General features: G+C 52.9%; 1 pseudogene; it reads right to left on the bottom strand.

Annotated features, from left to right (window-relative positions):
• Nucleotides 1-1661: 1661 nt before the first annotated feature.
• LOC148754396 (5S ribosomal RNA) lies at nt 1662-1780 on the bottom strand (annotated as a pseudogene).
• Between the last annotated feature and the right edge of the window lie 5214 nt (nt 1781-6994).

Below are 6994 nucleotides of genomic sequence, written 5' to 3'. Positions count from 1 at the left end.
GCTGGGACCCGGCTCCTGGCTCTCCAAGAGCCTGCTCCTGGCCTGCCTCCTGAGCGCGCGCCGTGCTCCTGGGCCGCTGGGGTGGCGAGCATGTCTCCCTGCGCGCCTCCTTCCTGCTCCCCGCCTTCTCCGCATGCCGCTGAGGAGGGCGAAGGGTTACTCCTGGCCCGGAGCGAGGCCCCTTTGCCCCCCTGTGGCTCCAGTGGCCTCAGTCACTTCCCTGACTGGGACAGATGCTTGGGCGCCCTGGCATCCTGGGACTCCCCCGTCCCCGAATGGATTTTATCCCTCCCCCCTACCCCAACTCCTCTCATCCCCACCCCCATCACCGCAACCGCACACCCCCCTTGCTGCTGTGCTGTCCCCCCCTCTCAGGACCACCTAGGGGGTGGCAGGGTCTTCTGCATCCCCTCCAGCCCTAGGCATGCCGTACCCTGGCCCTGGCCCTGGCCGACCCCACACACTGGCCCAAAGCCAGGGAGAGCCACTCTCGCCACCAGGGTGCAGCAGCTCCAGTCTGCAGCTGCCCTTCATCACAATCCTGGGCCCCACGCCAGCCCCTCACCCCATGTCCTGCTCCCCGCCTCCTCCAAATTCCACTGGCGTGGGCGGCGGACTAATCCTGGCTGGCAGTGAGGCCCCTTCATGACACCCATGGCTCCACGGGACACGGCCACTTCCCTGATGGTTCCAGAAGTCGTGGAATTCTGGCATTCTGGGACTCCCCAGACCCAGACCGCTGTACTCCCTGCCCCACTACTGCCACCAGGCTCACCCCCAACCTCACCCCCAAGACTGCTTGAGGACTGCACCAGCAGGCAGCCCTGCGACTGGGAGTTGTGGGAGGAGCCCACAGTGGCAGTGGCGGTGGCGACAGGGGAGGGTGGCGTGGTCGTCAATTGTGGCAGTGACAATGGAGGCTTTGATGGTGGGCGCTGGTGCGCAGGGCGGTGATGATGGAGTCTGCTGCGGTGGTAGCGGGGAATCAGGTGGTGCTTGAGGCGGAGGCGGGACCGCTGAGGCGGGACATTGTGGGAGTGTGGTAATGGTGGTGGCGGGGCTGGGGGCGAGGGCAGCGCTGACGGCGTGGATAGGAAGCACGGTGATGGTGGTGGCGGCGGCAGAATTGGGGCAGATCGAGAGCAGCGATGGCGGCAGCGGCAGCAGCGCAGAATGGTTGTGAGGTCGGCGATGGCGGCGGCGGCGTTGGTGGCTGTGTCGCCGGCCGCTGGGCGCGTGGCGGTGATGTCGCCAGCTGCGGCGGTATCGGAGAAGAAGGCAGTGTTGGCGGTGGAGTCGGGGATATCAGAGGCTGGAGGTGAGGGAGTGCCGCGATGGCGGACGCGGGGGCGGGGGCAAGGGCAGCGCTGGTGGCGGGTGTGGGGAGCGCGGTGATGGTGCCGCGGCGGCAACCGAGGTACAGCGAAGGGCGGCGGGCTGTCGGATGGCGGTAGCGAAGAGGACTGAGGACTGGGTTTGGCGAGAGACGTGGACGAAAGGCCTGGCGTGCGAGCCGGGCTGCGAGCTTGTAGTACAGGGCAGCTGACCCGCCCCTGCCCAGGGGGACCTTCGGTTGGCTGGGCAGCTGCAGAGGGGAAGGGTCGGCAGGTGTTCACAGGGAGCCAAGCTTCAGCGGCAGCGCAAAGGGAGAGTCGAGCAAACGCCTACAGCACCTGGTATTCTCAGGCGGTCTCGCATCCAAGTACTAACCAGGCTCAACCCTACTTAGCTTCTGAGATCAGACGAGATCTGGCGCATTCAGAGTGATATGGCCTTAGATGCTGGGACCCGTCTCAAAGCACCCCAAGAGCATGCTCCTGGCCTGCCCCGTGAGCGCATGCCCTTCACGTGATCTGCTCGGGAGGCGAGCATCTCCCCGCTGGCCGGCTCCGCCAGCGCTGCGCCTCCCGCCTGCTCACCGCCTTCTCCGCACGCCATGTCTCTGGCGTGGGTGGTGTGCTGCTACTGGGGAACACCGTCCCTTTCCTCACCCGCACCCTAACCATCATACCAACCTTGTGCTTCCCTCACGGTTACCATGGCTCAAACACTGTTCTGAACCTAAATGTGTATCTTGTTGTAGGCAAAAGCCGAACTCAGATCCATCCCTCACCGTCAACTTAAACAACATACGAACCTTTTCCCTACCCTCACGGTAACCGTGGCTCTAACACACTTCCAACCCTAAAGTTATACTTGGTTGATTTCTGAATCCATACCTTGTCCAAACCATCATGCTCACTTTAACAAGTCAACACTATCCCCAAATTAGGGCTAACCGAGGCCTTGACACTGAACTGAAACTTAATGTATCCATGGCTACAGGCAGTAGTCGAAACATGACCCATGTCTCAGACTCACACTAACCAACGTACAATCCTTTCCCATAACCTCCCGCTATGCGTGACCCTAAATGTCTTCCGAGCTTAAACGTACACATGGCTGTAAGAAGAACCAGAACCCTGTCCCATCACTCACCCTCACCCTAACCAACATACTAAACTTTTACTTCCCTCACGCTGACCAAGGTTCAAGTATTGTTCTGAAACTACTTGGAGGTTATCCAAAACTCTACACTGTCCAAACACTCGACGTTACTTTACCTAACACGCCAACTCTGTTCACCCTCGAGTTAGAGTTCCTAACCCTCACCCAAACCTTAATGTATACCTGGATACTGGCAGTAACCGAACACTCTCCCATCCTTCAGACTGGCACTAACCAACATTCAATCCTTTCCCATACCCTCCAGCTAACCATGGCCATAACAGTGTTCTGAGCCTAGACGTACACAAGGCTGTAAGCAAAAGGCGAACCCTGTCCCATTTCTCACCCTAACCCTAAGCATCATACCAACCTTTTACTTCTCTCACGTTTACCATGGCTCAAACACTGTTCCGAACCTAAATGTATACCAGGTTGTAGGCAACATCCGAACACAGTTCCATTCCTCACCCTCAACTTAACGAACATAAGAACTTTAACCTACCGTCGCGGTAACTGAGGCTCTAAAACAGTTCTGAACCTAATCGTATGCTTGGCTGTTATCCAAACCGTACCGCATCTGAACACTCATCCTCACTTTAACTAACACGTCAACACTGTCCCCAACTTCGGGCTAACCGAGGCCCAAACACGGAACCGAAGATTAATCTACACCTGGCTGCAGGCAGTAGCCGAACCATGTCCTGTCCCCCAGCCTCATACTAACCAACATAAAAACCTGTACCATACCATCCCAGTAACCGTGGCCCTAGAGTGTTCTGACCCTAAATGTACAGCTGCCTGTAAACAGACCCTGGACACTGTCGCATGCCTCACCCTCACACTAACCAACACACCTACCTTTAACTTCCGTTGGGGTGAATGTGGCTCTAACACTGCTCCGAAACTAAATGTATACCGGGCTGGAGGCAGTAGCTGAAACATGTACCATGCCTCAACCTCACACTAACCAATATTCAATCCTTCCCCATAACCTCCCTCTAAGCGTGGATCTAAGAGTCTTAGGAGCCTAAACGTGCACCTGTCTGTAAGCAGAACCTGAAAACTCTCCCAACACTCACCCTCACCCTAAACAACATACCAACCTTTAACTTCCCTCACGCAGACCAAAGTTTAAATACTGTTCCGCACCTACTTGGCTGTTATCCGAAACCCAACACTGTCCAAACACTCACCGCCACTTTAACTAACACACCAAACCTGTCTCACACTCTGGCTACCGAATTCCTAATCCTCACCTAAACTATAATGTATATCTGGATGCACGCAATAGCTGAAAAATGTCCCATCCCTCAGCCTCACATTAACCAACATTCAATCCTTTTCCATAACCTCCAGCTAACCGTGGCCCTAAAAGTCTTCCGAGACTAAAGATGCACCTGGCTGTAAGCAGAACCTGAACACTGTCCCATCACTCACCCTCACCTAACCAACATACCATCCGTTAACTTCCCTAACGCTGACCAAGTTTCAAATACTGTTCGTAACCTACTTGGCTGTTATCCAAAACTCTACACTGTACAAACACTCAACGTCATATGAAGTAACACACCAACCCTGTTCACCCTCGGGTTAACCGAGTTCCTACACTCAACCGAACAATAACGTGTACCTGGATACAGGCAGTAGTCGAACCCTCAGACTGACACTAACCAACATTCAATCCTTTGCCATACCCTCCTGGTAACCATGGCCCTAACAATGCTGGGAGTCCAGAGGTACACAAGGCTGTAAATAAAAGGCGAACCCTCACCCTTCCCATTTCTCTCCCTCACCCTAACCATCATACCAACCATTAAGTTGCCTCACGGTTACTGCAGCTCAAACACTGTTCCGAACATAAATGTATACATGGTTGTAGCCAACGTCCGAACAACGTTCCATTCATCACCCTCAACTAAACCAACATATGAACTTTACCCTACCCTCGCGGTAACCGAGGATCTAACACTCATCGGATCTTAAACGTAAACTTGGCAGGTATACTAAACTCTGCATGTCCGAACGCACACTCTCAGTTTAACACGCACCAACCCTGTCTCACCCTCTGGCTACCGAATTCCTAAATTATACCTGAACTTAATGTATATGTGGATGCACGCAGTAGCTGAAACCTGTCCCATGCCTCAGCCTCACACTAACCAACATTCAATTTTTTCCCACAACCTCCCGCCAACCGTGGACCTAAGAGTCTTAGGAGCCTAAACTTGCACCTGGCTGTAAGCAGAACCTGAACACTGTCCCATCACTCACCCTCACCCTAACCAACATACCATCCTTTAACTTCCCTCACGCTGACCAAGTTTCAAATACTGCTCCGAACCTACGTGGCTGTTATCCGAAAGGCCACACTGTCCAAACCCTCACCGTCATTTGAACTAACACACCAACCTTGTTCACCCTCCGGTTAACCGAGTTCCTAACCCTCAACCGAACATTAACGTGTACCTGCATACAGGCAGTAGCCGAACACTCTCCCATCCCTCAGACTGACACTAAGGAACGTTCAATCCTTTCCCCTACCCTCCAGGTAACCGTGGCCCTAACAGTGTTGCGAGTCTAGAGGTACACAAGGCTGCAAATAAAAGGCGAAGCCTGTCCCATGTCTCTCCATCACCCTAACCATCATACCAACCTTTAAGTTGCCTCACGGTTACTGCGGCTCATACACTGTTCCGAATGTAAATGTACACCTGGTTGTAGCCGAATTCTGAACAAGTTCCATTCCTCACCTTCAACTAAACCAATATTTGAACTTTTCGCTACCCTCGCGGTAACCGAGGCTCTAACACTCATCGGACTCTAAACGTACTCTTGGCTGTTATACTAAACTCTGCCTGACCCAACCCTCACTCTCACTTTAACACACACCAACCCTGTCTCACCCTTGGGCTAACCTAGGAGCTAACACTCACCCGAACCTTAAGTAAACCAGTCTGAAGGCAGTAGCCGAACCCTGTCCGTTCCCTAATCCTCACACTAACGAACATAAAATCCTTTGCCATAACCTCCAGCTAACAGTGATCCTAACAGTGTTCTGAACCTAAACGTACACGTGGTTGTAAGCAGAACCCGAACACTGACCCATCCCTCACCCTCACCCTAACCAACATACCAACTTTAACTTCCGTTGGGGTGAACGTGGCTCAAACACTGCTCCGAACCTAAATGTATACCTGACTGTAGGCAGCAGCCGAACACAGTTCCATCCCTCACCCTCAGCATACCAAGCATACCAACCTTTTCCTTACCGTGGTGATAACCGAGGCTCTAACACTCTTCCGATCCTAAACGTATACTCGGCTGTTTTCCAAACCCATACAATGTCTGAACCCTCACACTCTCTGTAACACACCAACACTCTCTCACACTCGGGCTAACGAAGGCCCTAACACTAACCCGAACCTTAATGTATACCTGTGTGGAGGCAGTAGCTGAAACCTGTCCCATGCCTCAGCCTCACACTAACCAACATTCAATCTTTTCCCACAACCTCCCTCCAACCGTGGACCTAAGAGTCTTAGGAGCCTAAACGTGCACCTTGCTGTAAGCAGAACCTGAACACTGTCCCAACACTCATCCTCATCCTAAACAACATACCAACCTTTAACTTCCCTCACGCTGACCAAAGTTTGAAAACTGTTTCGAACGTACTTGGCCGTTATCCGAAACCCTACACTGTCCAAACCCTCACCGTCACTTTAACTAACACACCAACCCTGTCTCACCCTATGGCTACCGAATTCCTAACCCTCAGCTGAACTTTAATGTATACGTGGATGCACGCAGTAGCTGAAACATGTCCCATCCCTCAGCCTCAACTAACCAACGTTCAATCCTTTCCTATAACCTCCCACCTACCGTGGCCTTAAGAGTCTTCCGAGCCTAACGAAGCACAGCAGGGTAAGCAGAACCTGAACACTGTCCCATCACTCACCCTCACCCTAACCAACATACCATCCTTTAACTTCCCTCACGCTGACCAAGTTTCAAATACTGCTCCGACCCTACGTGGCTGTTATCTGAAATCTACACTGTCCAAACCCTCACCGTCATTTGAACTAACACACCAACCCTGTTCACCCTCGGGTTAACCGAGTTCCTAACCCTCAACCGAACATTAACGTGTACCTGGATACAGGCAGTAGCGGAACACTCTCCCATCCCTCAGACTGACACTAAGGAACGTTCAATCCTTTCCCCTACCCTCCAGGTAACCGTGGCCCTAACAGTGTTGCGAGTCTAGAGGTACACAAGGCTGCAAATAAAAGGCGAAGCCTGTCCCATGTCTCTCCATCACCCTATCCATCATACCAACCTTTAAGTTGCCTCACGGTTACTGCGGCTCATACACTGTTCCGAATGTAAATGTATACCTGGTGGTAGCCAAATTCTGAACAAGTTCCATTGCTTACCTTCACCTAACCAATATATGAACTTTTCGCTACCCTCGCGGTAACCGAGGCTCTAACACTCATCGGACTCTAAA

The sequence above is a fragment of the Rhinolophus sinicus genome, unplaced genomic scaffold (genome assembly GCF_057876585.1).
Source record: "Rhinolophus sinicus isolate RSI-liver-muscle unplaced genomic scaffold, RSI-T2T HiC_scaffold_19, whole genome shotgun sequence".
Taxonomy (NCBI): Eukaryota; Metazoa; Chordata; class Mammalia; order Chiroptera; family Rhinolophidae; genus Rhinolophus; species Rhinolophus sinicus.
The sequence above is the reverse complement of the archived record's forward strand: the minus strand, read 5'-3'. Positions and strand labels throughout refer to the sequence as shown.